Source organism: Peromyscus californicus, unplaced genomic scaffold (assembly GCF_007827085.1).
Source record: "Peromyscus californicus insignis strain IS unplaced genomic scaffold, ASM782708v3 Scaffold_4__1_contigs__length_199733344, whole genome shotgun sequence".
Lineage (NCBI taxonomy): Eukaryota > Metazoa > Chordata > Mammalia > Rodentia > Cricetidae > Peromyscus > Peromyscus californicus.
The window spans coordinates 37,085,506-37,110,810 of NW_026294562.1; the positions used below are offsets into that span (position 1 = coordinate 37,085,506).

Sequence of the window (25,305 nt, forward strand, 5' to 3'; positions counted from 1 at the left end):
ATGGCTGTGTGACTGGAAACCCCCCCAAGTGCAATCAGAAAACACTAGGCAGAGGCACTGTGCCACTCTTAGTGCCAAGTTGGACAGGAAGTGATGTGCCGGGTCCCATGGTTGGTTGGCCAGCAGGAAGGGGTGATGGGGTAGCCTCAGAGAAAGACATCACTCTTCATTCTCGAAGCCTGGCTTCCCACCTCAGCCTCCACCAGTCTCCACCCGTGTAATTATAACATCAAACTCAAGCGGGGAAGAAAAAACAACCGCTCAACACTCCGTGGGCGAGGCAAAGCAGATTTTATAGAAACATATAGAATGTTTTTTTGTAAGAAGAATGACAGTTTTCCTTTCCTGATGTAATTAAAAGTTTAATTTTGATGCTTTTCATAAAATTTCCGGAAGAAGGCATCACAGGAAGAAGAAAAATACTCAAAGCATGAGGCCTTTTTGGCCTGTTTGCAACCATACCCCTAACTATAACAATAGCTCATACCCCAGGATTATGTCATCCAGGAGACTACTCCATAACCAACGGGGAAATCGCCCTTAGGATTCTTCCCAGAAAGCCAAGCCCGGAGTCAGTGAGATGGCTCAGCCACCAGACCTATGACCCCAGTTCAATCTCTGGGACCTACGTGGTGAGGAAGAGAACTGACTCCCCATGTTCTCCTCTGACATCCACACGTGCACTGGAGGGCATGCCTGTGTGAGTGGACACCCCTACACAAGTAAATACACAAAATGTCATTTTTATTAAGAAGCCAAGAAGAGAAGGATAAAACCAGGCACATTAGTCTGCAGTCTACTCTAGAGCAGAGCCTTGCCCCCTCCATTCATTCTTTCTAGATCTAGTTCCTGCCGAGAAGACCTCCCACCTCCTACCTTCCTGCTCACAGCTCCTGACAGGTCCCAGCCGTGAGTCGGGGACAGACTTTTGTGGTCAGGGCACACATACGCACTGAGCACAGTATGGCTTTCAAAACAGAACAGGCTTCAGAAGTTCTCCCAACAGTCCCATTGTTGGGGCCACAGAAGCTGCAAGAACCCACATTTCTGCATTACATTTTCTGAATTTCCCCAAGTCGGGCTGCTCTAAGAGCTCATTCTTCACACTCCCACGATGTTTTATTGCTCAACGCCCTTTCCAAGTAGAGCAAGATGAGCAGCAAAACTCTGGTGAAAGGGACAGAGGAACTGGCTCTGATCCCTGCCCACTGCTCTCCCTGGCCCCTGTGCTACACATCTGTACTAGGGCCTATGCAGAACAGGGCCAAGAGGGGGAAAGGTGCTGGGTGACATTCTCCTTATCTCACCCACTCTGTGGAATCTGGGCGTGGCAGCTGGTAAGCTTCCAGATCCTCCCAAACTGAACTGATTTTGTTTTGCTTTTCATAAACATGAGAAAGGGGCGGCCTGACTCACAATTATATCATGAACCTAGCTACCAAAAGCAAATTCCAACCTAGGGCTCAAAGGGAAGCAGTAACATGTAGAAACAGTTCAAACGCCCTGCGTTTTCATAGCTTTCTTATTCATCCTGCCCACTCCAGTTCGGGCCTCTGGAGTCCTTAGCTTCTCAGCAATCAGGGCCACCTTCAACAGAGACAATCTGGACCCCTGAATGATAAGTTATACAAAAATACACACACATACACACACACTTATATATCATATGTACATGTGTAATTACAGATATATAGTATGTATTTAAAATATAATTTTCCACTTCATCTTTCCTGTCCAGGGGCGTAAGAGGCCTCACATAGAAGAAGTCTTTAGAATGTGCTATGGCCTGCAGTGTGCTATGCATGTATTACCTGCCCTTACAAAGAATGGTACTTTCTGTGTCCACTCCTCAGATGAGGAAACTTAAGTTTAAACAAGTTAGCCTGAAGTCACAAGCTAGCAGCTCTAAAGCCTGAGCCAAACTCATGTGCCTAGCCCGGGATTAACTCCTATGACACACTCACAACAGATGTGAAATTCCGCTATGACTCCTCCAAACCGCCCTCAGGGCTCAACAAATTTTACTGGCAAAATAAATGATTGTCACAACCTCTCTCTTTCTTTTTTTTTCCTAGCAACCTTTGTTCCTACCTAAGAAACCTTCACACAATCAGGCCTGCTTCTGACTGGCAATAAGTCACAGTATCTCCATGGCGCTGACGTCAAAGTAATGCAAATATCCAGAAGGCCTCCCTCTTCAAAGAGGACCATCCATGCAGGACAAAATCCAGTTCCAAAACTGTTCTGACCAGCAAGGACGTGGTGCCAGATGCCCCATTATCTTCTACAAGCCACCCTGCCTGAGAGCACAGCCACCTCCCTGCCACCTCCTGCAGCTGCGTACACGTACTTTATCGTAACTCAGGAGCCGGTTAAGCTCCGTGGCCAAGAAATATGAAAGACAAGCTGACTGTGATGCTACTCTAAGAAAAGCTTTGATCTATATTCCAGAGACCTGGAAGTGTGATGCTCCACAATGCAAGCTTCATCCCCTTTCAAGACGTTCCAAAAAACCCAAGGTCTGGCAGCTTGGTGAAGACTTTTACACAGAAGGTTAAAACTCCTGAGTATTAATTCTACATCTAAATAAAACAATTACAGGAAAGCAGACTAGGTGTCACCCGTGCCTGCCTGTGGGGAAGAGGTAAGGTGAGTTAAGAGTTTAGCGAGACACAGCTTCTGTTTAAGAAGATGAAGAGGCGATGGACAGGGATGCTGATGCTGGTCACGTAATGATATGACTGTGTCAGATACTGTGGCCCGACAGTTACAATGCTTAAAAACGGAGCTAGGGGCATAGGTCCACGGACAGTGCCTAGCATGTGTGAGTCCTGGGTTCTATCCTTAGTACCACAGGAAGGAAGGAAGGAAGGAAGGAAGGAAGGAAGGAAGGAAGGAAGGAAGGAAGGAAGGAATTAAGGAAGGAGAGAAGGGAAGGGATGGGAGGGGAGGGAGGGGAGGAGAGGGAGAGAGGGAAGGGAGGGAGGGAGAGAGAGAAGGGAGGAAGGGAGGGAGAAAGGAAGGAAGGAACAAACGAATGAACGAATGAACTAAGGAATGAAGAAAGGAAAAAAGAAGGAAACTGGTTAAAATAGAAAAAGACCTTGTCTCAATATGTAAGGTAGAGAATACTCACAATGCCAGCCTCTGGCCTCCATACATATAAGTACACATACACTCATATACAGTAAATATACCTATACATATATGTGCATACCACACACATACATGAAAAAAGAAAACAAAAACAAAAACAAATGCTATTGAGCCACTAAATGAAAACACACACACACACACACACACACACACACACACAGAGACCCATATACAGTAAATATACTTATACATTAGCTTGCATACCACACACATACAAGCAAAAAGGGAAAAGAAGCTATTGAGCCACTAAACACCAACATACACACACACACACACACACACACACACACACACACACACACACACACAGAGAGAGAGAGAGAGAGAGAGAGAGAGAGAGAGAGAGAGAGAGAGAGAGAACAGCATATGCCTAAACAGAGCCCAAGCTTGGCATACTCCAATTATTTACAACCCAATCCATAATTGCTCCACATCTGTGTTTATATTGAACTACTGAGGTTTTGTTTATTCTTTTGTTTTTGTTTTGTTGAGATAGAATGTCACCATGTAGCCCAGGATGACCTCAAACTTGGGACCTTCCTGCCTCAGTCTCTCAAACACCCCAACAACACACTTCCCTCTAGTGTCGTAAGACACAGCAGGTCTCCCCACACGCGTGGCAGTGATTCTACATTTTATGGACTGCTTCAGCACACCAAGGGCCAAAGTGATTCAGAACGAATCAGTCTTCAGCTCACAGCAGTCTCTTTCCATCTCATAAAAACGGAAGCTAAACCTGAGACTCCCATCCTCCAGGTCACCACTGACTCTGTACAGTCATCGCCTGAGTTCATCTCAAATGACAGAGTTACCCCAACTCATGCCTCCATCTAAAGGGTTTGCTTTGCAACTGGTTTTTTTACTCATTCTTCTAGAGTGTTCTTATACATAAGCCAACCTTGATCCCAAAGGGGAATAATTAAGTATGTCTTACCTGTGCTATGATAACATGCTTCCCACACAGACAGGCAGACAGACAGAGGGGAGAGAGAGAGAGAGAGAGAGAGAGAGAGAGAGAGAGAGAGAGAGAGAGAGAAAGAGAGAGAGAGAGAGAGAGAGAGAAGGAGGAAAAGGAAGGAAGGCAAGCCTTGGGTTAAATCCTGACCTCTGTCAGCCCAGGTCATCAGACTTTCAAGTTACATAAACTCTGAGTGGTTTCCTTTAAGTGATATGTGACTCAGGCTTAAATGCCAATATAAAACTGAAGGTTAATATCAACAGTCAAATACATAAAAATAAACTCCATCCTCCCTAACAAACAAATATTCTGAACAAATTTGGAACACTGTTAGGATTAAAACAGGAACATCCAGGCAAACCAATAGAACAGAAAACTGAGGACAGAGGGTCGGACACGTGTACCACTCGGCACATCATGAAGATGTCACTGCCAGACAAGGTGGGAAATGGATTACTAAATAGTTGGGGGAACAATAAATATTAGGAAGCGGAAAAAAAGTAAACTAGGATCCTACTTACCTAAACAAGTTCGAAATGGAACAGCAATTTTATTAATGAAACTAAAAACTGGGGCTGGAGGTGGACCTGAGCAGCCAAGCACTTATTTACCTACCTCCTCCAAAGCCCTGGCTCCATCCTGACCACCAAAACACAAACCACCACAACCAAACAAAAGCCCCTCATATCATAGACACAGCAGAAGACACCCTTCCTGGACAATAAAAAAAAAACAGCCGGGCATGGGGTTTTACACCTTCAATCCCTGCACTAGAGGGGCAAGGGCAGGCAGGGTCCTGTGAGTTTAAGGTTAGCCTGGTCTACACAGCAAGTTCCAGGCCAGCCAGGCTGCATATTGAGATCCTATCTAAAAACTTTAAAAAAAAAAAAAAAAAAAAAAAAGGATTGTTTTTCTTTTATGACACTCGATCTAAAGAACTAAAAATAAGCAGCTGACAAATTCCATGAGAAAATACAATGCAATCTAAGTTAAAAGATGAGGGATAGACTGGGAATGGCTCATTATTTTCACACATGAGGGGCTGGAGAGATGGCTCAGCAGTTATGAGCAGTAGCTGCTCTTCCAGAGGACCCGGGTTCGATTCCCAGCACCCACATTGCAGCTCACAACTATATGTAACTCCAGTTCCAGGGAATCCAACATCCTCATACAGACATACATGCAGGTAAAACACCAATGCATATAAATAAGTTAAAAAACAAAAAGAATGACTTGTTGTTTTCACAGAAAAGGGGTTTGTTTCCAGTGCACACAAAGCGACACAATCAAAGTGATACAGTCGGATACCCAACAGCCCAGTAGTGAAAGACTAACGGTTCAGAGTCAGGTAAACACAGACGGCAATTATGGGCTCATGGAAAGACACTCAACCTCCGAAATGAGCTACAAATTAAAACCACTTGAGATGCCATGTTTTCATATAAAAAATTTAAACTTCCAGAGAAATGGCGGTGTCTGCACCTCACTGGAGGGGGCCAGCCCAGCTTTAGTGGAAAGCAGTGGCGCAACCCCCCAAGGACTAATACATGCATCCTGTCGCCTGCCAACACCGCATTCATCACGTGAGCAGAACAATACACACGCAAGGCTGTCTCCTTCAGCCTCGTGGGATAAGCGAGATCAAGGGGAAGCAGATTAAAAAGAGTCAGGGGTGTTCAATTAAAAAAATACTGTGCTGCTGTAATCAAGGTGGTCAATGAGCAGGTGACCTGAGGATGGGTGAGGGGAGCCTCTTCATTACACTTAGAACTTTTATCTGTGAACCATGTATTAGTCATTTGAAAATCTTTTTTTTTTTTTTTTTTTTTTGGTTTTTCGAGACAGGGTTTCTCTGTGTAGCTTTGCGCCTTTCCTGGGACTCACGTGGTAGCCCAGGCTGGCCTCGAACTCACAGAGATCCACCTGGCTCTGCCTCCCGAGTGCTGGGATTAAAGGCGTGCGCCACCACCGCCCGGCTTGAAAATCATTTTTTAATCCAACAGAACAGTCAAGTAAAGCTGAGGCAATTCATAAGAAAAAAATGGATTTTTAAAACCGAGACAAAAATCAGGAAAGAGAAAAGTGGTAAAAAGCTCAGAGGATTGCTCTTGAAGGGCTAACACTTGAAAACAGGAATGTGATGAAGAGAATCCTAAGGGGGGATGGGACTGTGAGAGAGAATAAATGTTCCAGAAACTAAAATAACTTCTGCTTCTGTATTCCCAGAAAAATGAATAAAAAGTGTCATTCATGATTCTTGGGACCAAGAGTTTTAAAAAGTTCACCAAAAGAATGAAAAGAAAATCCCACTTTCTTTATCCCCGCCCATAAAAAAGGTAGTCCTTGAGGGTTCATGGTTCTGAGGGGCAACAGTGCATGTGTGTGGTGTGTGCACGTGTGTGGTGTGTGCACGTGTGTGGTGTGTGCCTGTGTGTGGTGTGTGCATGTGTGTGGTGTGTGCATGTGTGTGGTGTGTGCACGTGTGTGGTGTGTGCACATGTGTGGTATGTGCACGTGTGTGGTATGTGCACGTGTGTGGTGTGTGCACGTGTGTGGTGTGTGCCTGTGTGTGGTGTGTGCCTGTGTGTGGTGTGTGCATGTGTGTGGTGTGTGCACGTGTGTGGTGTGTGCATGTGTGTGGTGTGTGCACGTGTGTGTGTGATGTGTGCACGTGTGTGGTGTGCACGTGTGTGGTGTGTGCATGTGTGTGGTGTGTGCATGTGTGTGGTGTGTGCCTGTGTGTGGTGTGTGCCTGTGTGTGGTGTGTGCACGTGTGTGGTGCATGTGTGTGGTGTGTGCATGTGTGTGGTGTGTGCATGTGTGTGGTGTGTGCATGTGTGTGGTGTGTGCCTGTGTGTGGTGTGTGCACGTGTGTGGTGTGTGCACGTGTGTGGTGTGCACACCTGAGGAAGATGGTGTGTACGCAGCCAGCGTGAGCAAACGGGGCTGCAGAGCAGGATGCAGGGAACTCCCCTCTGCAGCTCTTTACATTTCCAACCTTGAGACAGGGTCTCACCATTCAGCTAGGCTGGCTGGCTACCAACCCTCAGGACCCTCCTGTCTCCATTCCCCAGGGGGGATTAAGGCACATTCAGCCATATCTGGCTTGTATGTAGGTTCTGGGATTTGAACCCAGGTCCTCACACTTGCACAGTTGGTGCTCTTACTCACTAAGCCATTCTTCCGCCACCCTGAAAAGTTACAAGCTATGTCTTCGTCTTCTTCCACAGAGTAACTTCAATAAATAGCATCCCGAGTTTTGTTTTTGTTTGTTTGTTGTTTGTTTTAATTAAGAAAGGACAGCCCAGAACACTTTCTCAAGAAACTACCATTTAGGGACTGGGGAGATAGTTCAGTCAATTAAGTGTTTGTCACTCAAGCATGAAGACCTGATTTGGACCCCTAGGGCCCACATTAAAAAGTTAGACACAGGCCGGGCGGTGGTGGCGCACGCCTTTAATCCCAGCACTCGGGAGGCAGAGCCAGGCGGATCTCTGTGAGTTTGAGGCCAGCCTGGGCTACCAAGTGAGTTCCAGGACAGGCGCAAAGCTACACAGAGAAACCCTGTCTCGAAAAACCAAAAAAAAAAAAAAAAAAAAAAAAAAAAAAAAAAAAAAGTTAGACACTGGAGAGACAGAGAAACAAAGGAGGAGACCTGGAGCTTGTGGGAGAACTAGTTTGTCAAATCAGTGAGAGACCCTGTCTCAAAAAATAAAGCAGACTGGGGCTGGAGAGATGGCTCAATGGTTAAGAGCACTTGTTGATCTTTTCAGCACCCACAAGGTGATTCATGAACAACCATGATTCCCAATCCAGGGTATCTGACACCCTCTTCTGACCTCTAAGGTCACCAGGCATACAGATGGTACACACAAATGCATGCAAAACACTCATACTAAAAACTAAATAAAGTAGACAGCACTCAAGGAAGGTGCCCAGTGTTAACCTCTGGCCTACACACACACAAACACATATGCACACTCAGATGCCACACAAACATACATGAAAAAAAACAAAAACAAAAATCTGCCATCTTCATGAGTCTAAGCCAGCAAAGCAGCAGCATAGTCTGTGGTTTAATGACAAGGAAGAAAGGCAAGAGATTTGCAAACAGTTCCTCAAAGGGGAAGGGATTGGGGTGACGAAGGTTTTATAAAGCCTTTGGAGAGCTTGTCTTTTTAGAAACGTTAAAGTGCGGAAACGTGAGCGAGAGCTGTAGATCAGTTAGTAGAGTGCTTGCCCAGGGTGAACGAAGCCCTGAGATCCATTTTCAACACTGCATAAGCTATGTGTGGTGGTGCATGATTCTAATTCTAGCTCTTGGGAGGTTGAAGCAGGTAGATCAGGAGTTCTAGGTCACCCTCAACAACATAGCAAGTTCGAGGCCACGGTGACATCATGCCTCAATAAATAAACAAAGTATGCAAACATACATGAATAATCCATTGCTAAAACTTTTTACAGATATAATATTCCAGTTTGGGGGCTTTTGTTGCTGTTATTTTTTTCTTTACAACAAACAAGAACCAAGGAGTAGCTTTATCTGTACTGCCCCAATAATAGCAGCTGCCTTTCAAGTAGCAGCTAAGAATAGCCGGAGGTTTCTGGGTCACTGCTGCTGGCGCTGCCTACCAACTGGCTACCAACTCCTACTCGTGGGTCAGGACACAGCCATGGCCTGCAGGCTCATTCACTGGGAGAAGCATTTGGAGACAACACCAGGAGAGTCAGTCATACTCCTTGAAGAGTTCAGCATTTCTCGGGCTTTCTCATTAACACCATCAATTTTTATCAGTTCTGAAATGACTAAGATCACAAAATAAACCAGAATCCTCAATCCTTTGTTTTTTCCAAACCTCATTCTTGAGAGGTGGAATTGGGGAGAGGTGTGGGTTTGCAGGCAGAACTTAATTAAAAACATCTTAAGCAGAAAACATAATTTGTAAGAGCCTAATGGCTATAGGTGAACATAATTAAAAAAAAAGTACTAATCCTTTGGGTAAAATCCGATGTGATAAAATACTAGGTGTATATTTTGACTAAGCGTTGACTTGAAATCCCCGGTCCCAGTTCTAAGAGAAATGCAGTCACCAGGGCTGCAGGGACACTAACCCCACCCCTGTGGTCCCGTCAGTCACAGTGCCTAAAATCAGCCACCTACTTACATAGAAGGAAGTACAGTACACCCACTAGAGTCACTAGCACCAAGACAGGCAACTCAGGAACGTGAAATACTACTACCAGTTTTTATATGCACCCATGGATCAGAACTTGCAGGGATTCCCCAATTCAAAGCAATCCCTCCTTCAAGGGATTTCAAGAGAAAAACAAGGTCCAGAAGGATGTTTACTCTACACTTTGGGTACCTCCCACACAAGTCATGTGTGCAAACCCTGTTAGGGTTTCTTACGTGCCCAGGATGCACACAGCACATAGAAGGTAATCCTTTCAAGTTTTAGCTAACTATTGCTTTTACAGAACTGTGGCAAGAAATACTTGAAAAGATATTCTGTCTGAAATTAAGGGCTTTAGGTTTAAGAAGCAAGAATTGTGAAACAGCTAACCAAAGAAGGCAGCAATGGCAGTTTACAAGGGTGTAAATGTCTATCTGAGCATATTCAACCCAAGGGAAGGAGGCAGAGAACCAGCATATTCCTAGCGCTGTTTTAGAAGACTTGAGAAAAGTTGAAAGAAAACCAGCTAAGCTGAGGCATGCACAGCTCTCTACTACACCTAGGCTCCCTTTTGGTGATTAGACTTGAATTCTTATCCACCATACCTTTCCTAAAGTTATTTAATAGTTCTAACAACAAATGGCTGAAAAGATGGCTGAGCAGTTAAGAGCACTCACTGCTCTTGCAGAAGACCAGGGTTCAGTTCCCAGCACCCACACGACAGCAGACAATCATCCACGTTGGGCATGGTTTCTCATTTTTAAAATGGCAAAGTAGAAAGCCCCTAGTAAAGACTGTTTCAGCAACTTTTTGTTCTTAGTTTTATTTTCATAATCATAAACTTAACTCTGAGATCCAGCCAGATTTTGAGGGGAATAAGGAAAATACAGACCCTAAAGAGCTCCATAGGGAGAGCACGAAGATAACGAGATGTTTCGAGCAGGTGGGATGGAGGGGCACCCTTGTGAGCTAAGGGAGGAACAGCCTGATGTCACTGGAAGATGCACACAAGCCTCAAGTATGAGAGTCAGCAACGTTGGTAGTGGTGATCTTCTCTCTGGTCTTGCCATGCTTGGACAGAACACTCCACAGCATCCATGATGCTCGCACCAACTTTCCCTGTCCTAAGCTACACGCTACCCTCCAACCATTCAGCCTTGGCAGCAAGACAGAAACCTGGGAAGTGTTTATGCTCATCCTGCATTTGCTGCAGTCAAATTGCCAGCAGCCGGGCACTTTAGGACGAAGTTCTCACCCACAGAGTTCTCCCTGTACGTGGACCTGCCACGGTGTCATGATGGCATGTGCGGTCACCACCCTGACATCCCGGAGTAATTCTGTGAAAGCAGGACCCTTCAAAACCAAATTGTCTCTCTCTCCAGTGCTCTGCAAGTTTTCTGCAGTCCTTGGAACTCTGTCTGCATACATCACAGGAGGAGACACAGCCCAAGGGCTGGCTATCAGCACTGACCAAAAATGTGGTGGGGCTGGCCATGGCTCGGGTCAAGCAACCACAGGGGACAGGGGTTCTGTTAGAAATCTTGTTTTTTAAAGAAGACTGTCAGGGCAGATTTATTAGGTCCTAAAGAATGCCATTTTCATCAAAAGGTACCACACACACACACAAGTGTGTGTTTGTGTGTATGTGTATGTATGTGTGTGTATATGTGTTGTGTGTGTGTGTGTGTGTGTGTGTGTGTGTGTGTGTGTGTATGTGTGTGTGTGTGCATTTGCCTAAGATGATATTCTCAGGCTAGAAGAAGTGAGAAATTTTAGAAGTGAGAAATCATGCCCAATGTGGATTGTCTGCTGTCATGTGGGTGCTGGGAACTGAACCCTGGTCTTGTGCATGAGCAGTGAGTGCTCCATTAATGTATCTCCCAGCTTCCATTTCTATCCTTCCCTTGAAAGCACTCTCTACCTCTAGCTAGCGAATGACGGCAGAACCATATCAATATAGATAATTAAACAAGATTACTTGACTCATATGATAGAGCATGTGAAAAATCCAGACATGAAAGCCAAGAGAATAACAAATATAATTATGGTTGGTTTTTCTTTTGCCGGGGGTGGGGGGCGGAGTGAGTGAACAGAGGGACTTGTACATGTTAAGTCAGTATGCCACTGAATTACATTTCTAGTCCTAAGAAATATGATTTCTTGGTTCAAATGCAGATCTGAGCTCTTAGTAACAATGAATGGAAAGTTACCAAGCTGTGGGTACAGCTCGCCAGCTCATGAAAGATTAATCAGTCCCGTCCGAAGAGTAGTCCTTGTTTTCCAAATCTAGGGAGACTTCTGAGGCCTAACCTTTTCCAAATGAAACTCAGAATGCACTTTAATCAGTTCTAAAAACAGTTTCAGCATTGCCATAGAGGTCATTAAACCTTTCTGAATTAAATATAGATTTCTATTATGGGAGATTACATTGTTTGCAATTATTTGCTGCCCTCCTGGAAGAAGGTTATACCTCTCCCATCGTTACATGATGTACAATATTCCCAGATGGAAGAATTAATTATACTCCCACCTCCTCCTGTTGGCCAGCTTGGCCATGTGGCTGGCTTCCACCCACTGAGAGTAAGTGGAATGGATCCACAAACAGGCATGAGAGTCACTTCCTTCCTTTCTCTCTACCACTAGACTATGTCTCAGGGTGGGCATGGTGGTCTGTTCAGTTCAGACCTAAAGCAAAAAAGTTCCCTGCAACAGAGCTCTCACTGTCATGTAATATAAAAGGTTTAAGCCACTGTCTAAGGCCAAATGATACAACCACTTCATTCTTGAAACCAACGTACGGACCAGGAGAGGAATCACCACCGAGAGCTGTCTGAAGGAGTGGGCAGATAGACAGGCTTTACTGTTGGAGAATGTTCAGACCGAAGACAAAACACACAGAAAATCACGTCTGCCTTTTCCCATTTTAAGTTTTTACCCTCCGCACAGCTGCTCTGGGGCACAAGGGGACAAGAACGGAGCTACTGGTTTGGCTGACCTTTAGAAGACCTTCAGGAAAACAACAGTGAGTTCACAGAAGACACCGGCCAGCCAGTCTTTGCACAGGTGTGTAATTAATGTCTAACTGGTGGGGGATAAAACAAGAATCGCAGTTATAAACTTAACTGGCAGGCCAGGCTCCTGGCAATACCAGGAAATGTAACTGTCTGCCAATGTGATGAGAAGTAGAAATCTTTTGAAGTACCTGGTTTGGCTTGACTCCTTAAGTCTTAGTGGCTGCCTGGAAATCTGACCGAGGCCTGAATATCTGAACCGTTTTTTCAAATACCAATTAAAAAAAACTTGATGAAAAACCAAAAAAAAAAAAAAAAACCTTGATAACTATTACTTGATCTCTTAGTTAAAGTTTCTATTGCTACAATGAAACACCACGACCATAAGCAACTTGGGGAGGAAAGGGTTTATTTGGCATACATTTCCACATTGTAGTCCATCATTGAAGGAAGGCAGGACAGAAACTCAAGCAGGGCAGGAACCTGGAGGCAGGAGCTGATGCAGAGGCCATGGAGGGTGTGCTGCTCAAGGGTTTGCTCCTCATGGCTTGCTCAGCCTGCTTTCTTATAGAACCCAGGGCCATCAGCCTAGGGATAGACCCACCCACAATGGACTGGGCCCTCCCATATCAGTCACAAATTAAGAAAATGCCCTACATCCTGATCTTACAGAGGCATTTTCTCAGTTGAGGCTCCCTCCTCTCAGATGACTACAGCTTGTGTTAAGTTGATATAAAACTGGCCAGCACTGTCTCACAGATGTTTGTCCAGAATCCAGTCTGTTTAAACCACTTAGGTTTTCCTTTTTACAAATTACCTTTAAAATAAATCAAAATGATTTTATACTTTTTAAACAAAAAAACTGATTTGTATGTCTTAAAAATGAAAGTTAGCATAATGAAATAAACTAACGCTTCAATAAATGCATATCTTGATGAATTCTTACAAAGGAAAACACCTGTCAACACCTAGATCGGAGACAGGGAAGAGCACCATGACTGGACATTGCCCACCCTCCCTCAGTCCTTCCCTGCTCCGGGCTGCCCCGTCCTGGCTTCCGTCATCTGGGCTGCTTCTGTCTAGTTCTGAGCTTTGTACAAAGGAAGTCACAGAACGGGTAGCTGTGTCTGACTATCTCTCTTGTAGCATGTATACATTTGGCTCGTTCTGGATAACAGCCATTTTCTCTTGTTTGATGCTGAGTAACACTCCACTGTATATCTACACCACAGCGACCTTTGACTCATTTGGATTGTTTCTGATCAGTGCCATTTACAGTCTCCCAAATGCTTTTGAGGAATGTATATGTTCATCGAGTTGAGGATACATACCTTTTCAGGGAAATGAGTGTAGTTGCCAACTCACAGAATGTGTTCAGCACTAACTGGTACTTCCAAACAGCTTTCCAAAGTGGGCAAACTCACTCACACTTTCATCAACAGCACACAATAGAGTGCATGTCTACATCTCTGCTAATATTCATCAGGATTCATTAGCTTTAAATTTCAACCGTTATGTTTGCAAACGTCTTAACAGGCATTCTCCTGATGACTACAAATGCCATCTTGTTCAGTTTAAAACCTGAGTTTTCTGTTGTTTACTCTCCTGGAATTGTCTTCACATAATTTAGACAGGTCTAGAAGCTATACACTCTGAATTTGTACTGATGCGGCAAAGTTTGTTTTAATGCATGTGAGAACCGATGACACTGTGTTCTCCAGTGGCCCAGAAAGGACCCGGGGATTCCTCAGGTGAACACTGCATTTGGCTGAAATATGGAAAGCTATCTCTGTCAGCCCCAAAGGAACAAATGTTACAAATCACTGTTCTCCTTAAACTTCAGGTCCAACCACAGGGAAGCAGGGGAGCCAAGAGCTATCAGTTGCGTTTATGCGTACACTCTAGAACACTGTTGCCAGCAAGGAATGGCTGACACCACAGGCCTGGGAAGCCCCACGAAGCTTCTGCTCAACCTGCAGTTGTCCCATGTCCCATCCGTCCAAGCCCCACTGTCCTCCCCCAACCCCATTCTGCTGCCACAGATCTCAGAAAAGATGTGCCAAGCATCAATTTGGATAGCCCAAGAAAAGATCTCATCTTTCCTCAACCCAGGGCCCCAGGAACCAGTGTCCTCAACAGTTAGTTCCTCAGCAATGACACTCTTTCTCCTCAGTGCTCCCTATGAGCCTGAGGTCCACAATCCACTACCTCACTGATCCCCTCAGGTCCACTGTGAGGTGACCTCAGCACTCCCATTTTGCAGACAGAAAAAGCCAAAGTAGGTTAAGAGTGCTCAGAGATAGGGAGATGGTAGAGATTAATAGAGGAGGCTGACCGGCTCCCTGGAAACCATCCTCCATTTGTTACTTCCTGCGAGAGTTCTACTTCCCTGGTCCAGGTGGGCTGGCGAGGGTGGCCCCTTTCCCCGCAGTAAACAAGTCAACCCTTCAGATTTTTCTAGGGAGTCTTGGTCAGGAATGGTCTTCCCCCCTGTCTGGCTGTCCTTCCTGTGTGCTCCCAGTATTCACTCCAAATTTACTGTACTTACACCCATCAGCATGATGTTTTTTTGAGCTTCTTGTTCAAACACAGAAAAGCCAAGGAGAGACGTCCAGCAGGAAAGGGTGGAGTTGAGACTCCAGGGTCCAGGTGCCTGCCTTACACCCAACCAGACCCTCTCAACCAAGAGCTGGACAACAGGAGAAGAAGCTGGAGAAGAAATGCTGGTCTAGCAAACCGAGAGTCAAGGACAGAGAAGGGTCACATCTGATGCCACAGGCGTCATCGGAACTTCAATCAACAACTCCACAGTGGCTCTGACCGGGCTCCATCAGATGGGCACATTCACAGCAGGCTCGGGTATCTGGGCAAACTAGATGTGAAGCCAGAAGCTCACCACATGTTTTCTTTGAAAGTTCCCAAGAAAATGACTGCTACACTGTCTAAAGTCCAGGGCCCCTGAGCTTTAGGACCTCCTTTGCTTCTGTGCAGGAGCAGGTGTGACAATTTTTCCCACTGAAGCAGCTCTGGCAGGCAGGGACTTGCTATGTAGACCAGGCTGGCCTTGAACTCACAGAGAAGACGCCTGCCTCTGCCTCCCGAGTACTGAGATTAAAAAAGCATGTGCCACCAAGTCCTCCATTTTTCAGTGGGTTTTTGTTTTTCTTTTCCAACGGGCCACTTGAGAAGTTAATTGCTGGTACAGCCTTCCCTCTATCAAAGAGACACTGTGTGTCCCAGTGAGACTCTTGAATCCTCCAGCAGGTAAAATGATCTTGGGGGCTGGGCCACAAAGGCCTTCAGTTGGCTTTTCCTGTGTCCTGGGGGAACACCCTCCGGAATTTTGTTTCTTGAGGATGGCTACAAGAAACCCAAAATGAAACATGTCTGTCTCTCTTTTTGCTAAAAAACTGATCCAGATCCTCCTGAACTGGAGGGACATGATGCTTTGCTCCCTGGTGGCTCTAAATTCACCAGAGAAAGGGGTGAGGGGACAGGAATGAGAGAACACAAGAAGGGTTCAGAAGCATGCTTGGTGGCTAGGATCACACTTCACTGGGACAACTATAAATCTTAAATGGGCCGGGCAGTGGTGGCACACGCCTTTAATCCCAGCACTCGGGAGGATCTCTGTGAGCTCGAGGCCAGCCTGGGCTACCAAATGAATCCTAGGAAAGGCGCAAAGCTACACAGAGAAACCCTGTCTCGAAAAACCAAAAAAATTTAAAAAAAAATAAATAAATAAATCTTAAATGGTAAGGACTAGCTGATAGAAACAAGGGATTCCTCAGGCAAGGGACAGGTACCTACCACCCAGTGCCTGACCCACCACAGTGGTGACCAGTAAAGCAGAACCTTCAGGCATGTCTGCTACTGATAAAAAAAAAAAATAGCTCAAATGTGTTTTAACAAATATTTCTAAATGCCTATTCGGGACTGCCTAGCTTCTCCCTCCCTGCACAGCCATGAGCCGGGGGCTCTGGCCAGCACCTCCCTTCCTATGTTCGTGTTATTCCCAGCACCACCAACAATTCTGGGGCCCAGTCCTGGAGCCATAACTACCCTCCACGGCCTCCCAAAAGACACGAACTCACAGGGGAACCGGCAAAAACAATGCACAGAAGGTCCCATCCGCAGTGGGCTATCTAAACGTCTTCTGATGTCCCAGAAAGCCCGCCAGGGCTAATGTTTCCTTCATCTGTGTCTCTCCAACATCCTTTCCTTGACAGGGGCTCAGCCAACTATTCCCACTCCTGAGTCCTAGCTCTGAAGGAAGCCAAGGGGACGTCTCTAGAGACAAAAATCTGACTCTGCACCCCAGGTTGAAGCCAAGATTCCCTCTTACATAGTCTAGGAATCACACTCACCAAGCAACAGGGACAGTCCTTACAAGTATGTCATAGGAATTTCAGATCACAGGCATCCATGCCTTGCTCATACTAATTTCCAAAGGCCAAGGGAATACATGAACGAATTAGAGCCAGTTGAAATGCTAGCTGTGCATGGCACTCCTTTTTTTTTTTTAGCTTTATTTGATGTGTATTAGTGTGAAGGTGTCAGATGCACTGGAACTGGAGTTACAGACAGTTGTGAGCTGCCATGTGGGTGCTGGGAATTGAACCTGGGTCCTCTAGAAGAGCAGCCGCTGCTCTAAACTGCTGAGCCACCTCTCCTGCCCCATGTATGGCACTCTTAAAGAGGCATAGGTCCTTAAAAAGAATCAACTGAAGCCAGGCAGTGATAGCTCAAGCCTTTAATCCCAGCACTCGGGAGGCAGAAGCAGGTGGATCTCTAAATTCGAGGCCAGGCCTGGTCTACAAAGAGAGTTCTAGGACAGCCAGGACTATGGGGGGTGGGGGAAGACAAGTAAGCAAACAAACAAAATCAATGGAGAAGACAAAACAGGAGCCCTGAAATTGAAGGGGTAAATCCAAAACAGTCACCAGGAAATAAATCACACACACACCAAGCTCTCTGCCCCACAGGTTACATTCCTACAGCAACGCGCTTCTTTTTCCAAGCAGCATCAAATACTCCATGCCTGGGATTCTTCACACTATCACCTGACCCTGGACTGACAAGCCCCACCCTCTGTAAGAATCTCCATTACTTCCCTCCTCCTATCCCCTCCCCTCCTTCTCCTCCCTCTCTGTCCTAACCCATTCCACAGCAGGACTCAGACACTGTCCCCTGCAAAAAAATGTCACCTCAGGAGGCAAAAATCAATGAACTAATTTAGTACAATATAAAAGTTGAAATATCATAATGAGTATCAGCTCTCAAACATATCATACTCTCAGAATTAGCTGGGTTTATCTAATAAATTCCTAATCTTTCAATTTCGATTAGACATAAATCCCTTGAAAAAATGGAAAAAAAAGGTGAGTTTTGTGGCATGGAGGAACAGACATAAATAACTGATACAAAGCCTCCTGGTGGTTGGCTGGTTGGTTGGGTCACTGGCCCAGAACTCAGGACCCCACCAAAGGCTGCGTGTGCAGGCCCCTCTGCCATGCCCAGCTCTAGATGAACTCTGTAACTGCTCTGGTTTCTATTTCATCATGCTAAAACATAAAAAGAATATGAACCTTTTGGGGTTCTTGTCTTCATGAGAAGTCTGGAAAATTCAATAGCATGCACTTCCACAGCTAAAACAAGGCCGTGGACAATTGCAAACATTGGCAAGAATATAAAAGTGGGGCTGCTGGAGCTCACACACCAATGTCTGGAGCAGGTACCAGCAAAGCCACTTCGGCAAGTCCTACGCCAGTCCAACTCCAGGAACAACCATTCTGTTCCCAGACATATTTCCAAAACAGATGTCCATGTATGTTCAACAATAAAAATGGCACAAAACTGCTTCACGACAGTGTCCGAATTTCTTTTCTGTTGGTGTGATAAACACTGGGGTGGGAAGAGTTTGTTTCATCTTACACTTCCGGGTACCAGTCCATCACTGAGGGAAGTCAGGGCAGGAACCTGAAGGCAGGAACTGAAGCAGAGACCATGGTTACTGGCTCACCCCTCTGGCTTGCTCAGCTACCTTTCTTATACAACCTGTTAAGCTTCAGAAGCTGGGACAAATGGCTGAGGTGCCTTATTTAACACATCAAAGTGAACCTGGCCAGGTTCCTCCCAGCATCCCTCAGTCCCTACCTGTTTGTTACAGGGCCCTCCAGGATAGCATACCCTGCCCCCTACCTTGAACTTCTCCAGCCCGGGGGCTGGGCTGCCCTTCCCCATATAATCCAACCATTTTAGTTAGCTGCTCTCTTTGTATCTTTGGGCCTCCTGGCTGCTGCACCTAGTTCCTCTCTCTCCCTTATCCTCCCCCCTCCCCCCTCTTCTCCCACGGCACAGCTCAGTCTGGTTATATTCACTCTGGACTCCCCCAGATGTCTCTGTCTCCGCCTCTGGCTATGCTCTCCCACACATCTGCAATAAACATCCTCCTCCACCATACCTAAGAGCAGTCTTTCCTTTCCTTCCCTTTTCATTTCTTTTTTTTATTCATTTGGTGCCAAAAACCCAGGACCAGTCATATCCTTTCCCTTTTATTTCTTTTTTCTTTCCCATTACAACCCAGGACCACCTCTCTAAGAATGGTGCTGCCCACAGTGGGTTGGACCCTCCTCCATCAATTATCAACCAAGAAAATACCCACAGACACATCTGCAGGGCAATCTGAGGAGGCAATTCCTCAGCTGAGGTTCCCTCTTCCCAAGTGTACCAAGTGGGCAACCAAGATGAGTCATCACGATAGCATTATTTATATTAGCCTCAAAAGGGGCAACCAGCTCATGCCATCCACAGTAAGATGATAAAGAGTAGGATACCCAAAATATAGGACACAAAACAGCAACAAGCATGAACAACCCATAACCCCATACAACAGGGGAGATTCATCTTAGGAACACAACAGAGAGAAAAACCAGGCATGGAAAGTCACACTCTGTGATACTACGTACATAAAACTCAAAACAGACAAATTAATCTAGATATCAGAGATAAGCGTAGTGATAATAAGGGACCACAATACAAAGATGGCCGGCTTGATCTCTGGCTTCCTTGGGGAAAGGAAGAGGGAGAGTTTGGTAATAAAGGAGAGGCGATCCCAACCAGCTGCTGCCTTTACAGCCAAGGGCCGGGCTGTTGGGATGAACACAAAGACAGAGAGGAGGAAGTGAAGGAGAAAATGCTTTCAGGCCTGACGCTGTGCTTGCTCCGGTGTCCCTTAAAGAGTAAACAAAAGGCAGGCCCGGCAAGCTGAGGCAAGAGGATCTCCAGTTTTGCCGTCAGTCTGGGCTACACAAGAGACTGTCACCAAATGGGAGAGGGGTGGTGCAGAGAGAGAAGCAAAGCGAGACAGAGACAGAAAACCTCTCGCCAAGAGACTCAAACTGAAACACAAACATCAACAAATACGAGTTTATAGTCTTGTCTCAAATCAAGCCAACATTTATATTGTAAGAAACATTGGAAATGGTTTTATCTGCAGTGTGTCAATGCAACCCAACAAGAGTAGCAGTTCCATGCTCCTCGGGGCTCGGCTAATACAAACATGGATTAGTGAGTCTTCTGAGACTTAGTGTAAGCTCCACTGACCAACTCCATTAACTAAATGAATTTTTTTAAAAAGCCACCTTCTTCTGAGCTCCAGGGCTCCTGACACTACACTGGAATTACTTCCAATGAACCGATTGCTTCTGTAATGAAATTAGCATGAGGATGCTTACTCTTAACAAGCCTTTCTGTGCGCACATCCACAGACACCGCTTTGAGCTATGCCTGTCCCAAGAGTCTTCATATTGAGAATGTCATTTCCAGCATCCATCATTTAAATGAAAAGCGTAAGACTGGAAAAAGCAAACAGGTCTAAGCTTAAAAGCCTAAGGGGGAATTAAAATCCATCAGGTGGTGCTGCTGGCTATTCTCAGGACCCCACCTGCCCTGGGCAAAGACAGCACCATCTCCAGTGCCTGGGGAAGGAGGGGGGTGGTTTCACAGGAGCAGCAAGGTCAGCTCTCCCTCACCCAAGCCAATTCCATTGTTCTCTTCCTTCATTGTCTCCCATACACACAAGGCAGTCAACAAACCTGGGCTCCCTACATCACCAGAGCCACATAAAGGATGGAATGCTTTGCCTAAAATATAAAGACAACTAGAGGAACTAAAGCTAGCCAAGATAAAACTGTAAGAAAGAAGCCAGCGGGGTGGTGATATCAACTCCATTGTATCCTGGATGAGGGGGAGGGGGTGTGTGTGTGTGCAAATCTGTGACATCAAATATAGAAGACAAACAGCTCTTTTATAAGGTAGCAAATGCTTTGATGCTCTTATCCTGTCCCTTGAAGTCTGGGAAGCTGTTACAAGCAAGGGACACTACCTAACTTTTGAGAGTGGGTTGTAAAGGGAGTTTCCACCTGCTTTGTGGGGCTACCCGCTGTACGGTTGGTTTTCAGTGAGAATTCACAGGCTGCTTTTGGAGGAGAGCGTCACCTAACTCTTGGAAAATCAAATTATCATCCATGATGGGGATGGGCATTCTCCAGTCCATTTCTTCAGTTTTCACCTATATCATGCCCAGCCTGACGTGACATATGTCAGCCCACACTGCAGATTTTACACTAGCTATCTCCAGAATTTAATTCCTTAGTTTAAAATTACTATCTATCTATCTATCTATCTATCTATCTATCTATCTATCTATCTATCTCGCCCTCCCTCCCTTCTTCCCTCTCTGGAACACTCCAGACTAACCCATGAGAGAAACCCACCCTGCATCTACAAAGCCCAACACATGGGACCACCATGCTCAGTCATCATGGAGACAAATGAAGTCATCTTGTGTGTCCTCCAGCAGTAGTCAATTGTGAGCCCGGCCTCCTTCTGATAACCAAGACCCTCCAGAGAAGCTCAGTCCCCAGCTGGGAGCCAGGCAGTGTGACTTCCTCTGCAGGATCACCCTGCCACAGAATCGGTAAAGACTAGCAAACTATTCTTAAGCCACCTTTTGTGGTAGGTTGTTTTTGTTTTTAAAATAATAATCACCTAAAAACAGAAATAGATGTTATACCCTTAAAAAGACACCACAGCTGAGCTGGGATCAGAGAGAAGTGATGGGTTTTAGTTTTCGTCTTAAACTTTTTGTTGTCTGCCCTAATTGCAGTGTGAAAATTAGAGACCTTAAAATTCAGAATTTAGAAATAGCTAAAATGGAGCCCCACCTCCTCTGCTGGGCATTCTTGCTGCTGAGCAGGCCCTGTGGCTGCCTCAATTCACAGAGTAAGTTTAGGTCACATAACCTTCACCACAAACTCTAGAAGACGGTTTATTATCCCTGGGTGGCTTTGTTTTGTTTTTTATTTGGAGACAGGTGTCTCTCCCAGGCTGGCCTTGAACTCACGATCAGTACAACATCCCGAGTCTCTGGGAATACAGGCCTATGCCACAGACTCGGCCTATTTACCCCATTTCACAGAAGGGACAGTGAAGCGTAGAGCAGTTCAGTAACTCACCAGAGTTCACAGAGTAAGAAACAGATCCTACATTCCAGTCAGGGATCTGGGCTCAGAACAACAGTATTTATTTACATGTGCAGGAAAGCTTGACAGTCACAAGTCCATGGACAAAGATGGCAATCTCAAACTGTCATTTAAACGCCCATCACATGTCCAGCATCACTGGTGCCTAACTTATACGGCCCTGCTTACCTGAGCTTCCATACCTCAAGGTACAGTCCCTGCCTGTCACCCAGATTCCTGCTCCCTGCTCCCAATTCAATGACACCCTCTGAGAACGAGCCACTACTGGAACCCACTGCAGACAGGCCTAACCCCTGCCTCCTACTCTGTCTCTGTACCTTTGTGCCTCTCCACTAGCTACGTGCTCAGGGTTCCTCCATCAGGACCCTGCACAGAAATATAATTATTATTTACCAAACTTAAGGGTATCACCTTACTCACCAGTTTTCCCATTAGGGAAATTTCCACTGAATTCTAACAGGAAAGAAAAGAAGTTGCAAGCTCCAGCTACAGGAAGCAGCCACTCACGGATCCCAGCCTCTCCGGTCCTCACAAGGAGCCCCGAGAGTGCTGATGTGCAGGTACGAACCAGCTCTCTCCCTATAAACCCGAGTGTTGCCCTGCCTTTCTGTTGGCTCTGTTATTTACCATCTTCCTGAAGAACAGCAAAGAATCCGGCACCACTTCTACAGTCCTAGAAGCCGACAGCGCCGCCCTGCCCATTGTACCGCTCCCCTCCCTAGAGATGCTCAGTGGTCTCTCGCTTCCCCCGAGATCCCTTGAAGGTCGGCCCAAGACTGACAGCTCTGAGACCACTCCTGAGCATCCACAAGAGAAGAACCTGACTCAACTCAAACACCAAGCAGATAAAAAATAAAGCCCTGTCTTGAGCTGGAATTTTGCCCAACTTTAAATTTTTACATATTCTTTCTGGACAATAAAAAACACCAAACCACTTTATGGTACAGCCTTGTTTTGTCTCCTAAAGCCCTGGGCTCGGAGTCTTTGCAACAAAGCATCGCACAAAGAAAAACTGAACGTGACTGCTCAATGAAATTGCAATTTACTCTATTTAGAAGGAAGATATCAGGGTCAACCTCAGTTATTATCTTCAGAAATAGCATTTCAACCCACAAGAGACCCTCCTGAAGTGCTGTTTTAGCAACTTAAAGATGTCTTTCCTCAATTCCATACTAGGTTCAGAGGTCCCTCAGCTTTACAGGGACAATACAACAAGGATTCAGAGACACAAAGGAGAGGCCACAATTACTAAACCAAGAATGAGAGAAAAACTATCCACAAAGATCATTTCTGCAGCCACACACACCATTCCAAGGAAAGAATAAACACTCCCAATAATGGGAATTATATGTGATTATTGTCACATGAAAGCACACACCCAAATCATCCCGGTGCCTAAGCTGAACACAGTAGCATATCTCTGCAATCCCAGCACTTGGAAGTTCAAGACTATCCTCTGCTAGATGCTGAGTTTGAGGCCAGCCTGGGCTACAAGAGATCCTATGTCAGTACACACACACACACACACACACACACACACACACACACACACACACACACAGGTTTCATAACATTTTAATAACAATATTTCAAAACTATTGAAATATAATGTTTAAGAAACACTACAAACGTATTAGAATTGTGACTTCAAATGAACAAACAGGACATCGCTACAAATCTTCTATTTAAGTTTAATTGTGGTTTAAGGCCAATATAAAGCTCATGCACACTGCTGATAGAAGTATAATCTTGCGGGGCGGTGGTGGCGCACGCCTTTAATCCCAGCACTCGGGAGGCAGAGGCAGGTGGATCTCTGTGAGTTCGAGGCCAGCCTGGGCTACCAAGTGAGTCCCAGGAAAGGCGCAAAGCTACACAGAGAAACCCTGTCTCGAAAAAAAAAAACAAAAACAAACAAACAAAAAAAAAAAAAAGAAGTATAATCTTAAAAAAAAAATACTTTGGAAATCTACTTGACAGTATCTAATCCAAACACTAACTTAGAACCCCAAACTTGACTCCTATTCTCAGTACATGTGTCTACATGTATGCATGTATGCAGATTCAAAGTCTCAATTGCCACAAAAACTAGAAACGGTTACAATCCTAAAATGGATAATGTAGAACAGTCTCACAACAGAATACTCCACAGCCATTAAAAGGAACTGTCTCCCCAAACCTTTGCCTTCTCCCCATCTAGACCCTTCCCTTCTCTCTTCCCTGGAAGAGAATCCTATGATCTCCAGCACTCACAGAATTAACCTAGTTTTCGATGTATCAATACCTGTAGTTTCTTCCCAGACAGTTTGGGCAACACTTTAAAAGTACTTTTAGGCACTGGGAATGGAGCCCAATGGTAGAATACTTATTTAACATGGTTGAGGCTCTGAGTTGGAGCCCCAGGACTAAAAACAAACAACCCTTGCTTTTAAAAGTGAAGATTGCCCCCCCCCCCCCCCGCTTTAATCTCTCCTTAGTGCACTTGCATGCTATCTGATTTTCTGTAGTCCTTCAGTCCCCTCCGTCCTGCCCCACCACGTCCTGCCCCACCACCACCCGCAGAACTCACTTTTGCTATAGTAACTCAGTCAACTACAGCGACCCACGGAGGAGGCAACCCCAGGACTCAGAAAGATCATCAAAAGGCCTCCTGGACGCCGGGGGCTAAATGAATTCCCCGTTCCTACTGCACGGGTAGACACTCCTCCATGTTCACCCTTTTTAATCTTCCCAAGCAACTGCCACACTTACCCGCAGCCGCCCGACTCAGCACCTTCCCCAAAATTTAACAGTAAAACAGCCAAAGTTTGATCACGTGTCTTCTCATTATCTATCCCCTTACAATGGGAGAAAGGCCAAGGAGGCAGAAAGAGTGAACGGCCGGGATGGGGATGAGGGTTAAGGTTTCTGTGGGGAGGTGGGGGGGGGGGGGGCGGGGGGGGGGCAATGAAAATCTGGTTTGCGTTGATGACATAATTTATGATTATATTAAAAGCCAATGACTCATGAATTTTAAAAGGTATAGTGATGTTTATTACATCTTAACTTTTAAAATTAAGCTTAAATAGATTAAACGTGGAAGAACCCACCAACTTACTGGAGAGCGATGTACGAAAGGAGAAACAAGATTAACAACTAAGTACCGTATAAAAAAATCAACTTGAACAAATTAACTATAATAAGCAAGGAGGCTTATGTTCCCATCTAGTCCAGGTGACAACCAAGGTCACTGATCTGGGGGATCGGCATTCCTGATTAGTCTCTGGCTCTCGGTCTGATTCAATACATTATTAAGATGAGCGGACCCTGAGAGGAGAAGTGCGGAAAGCCGGCGCTGGGGGACGCCACAGAACGTTGTCAAAGCGAGCGACACGGCCTGCGCCGGGTCAGCTAGCTAGCTGCGCGCAGTCCGCTCCTGGCCGGACCGCCCGCGAAAAGTTGCCTTTGAAAGTTGCAAGGGGAGC

At 45.6% G+C, this 25,305-nt stretch overlaps 1 protein-coding gene across 1 annotated transcript in view; it reads right to left on the reverse strand.

Annotated features, from left to right (window-relative positions):
• Kank1 (KN motif and ankyrin repeat domains 1) overlaps positions 1-25,305 on the reverse strand; it is a 203,411-nt gene that overhangs the window by 177,567 nt on the left and 539 nt on the right. The window lies entirely within an intron of this gene.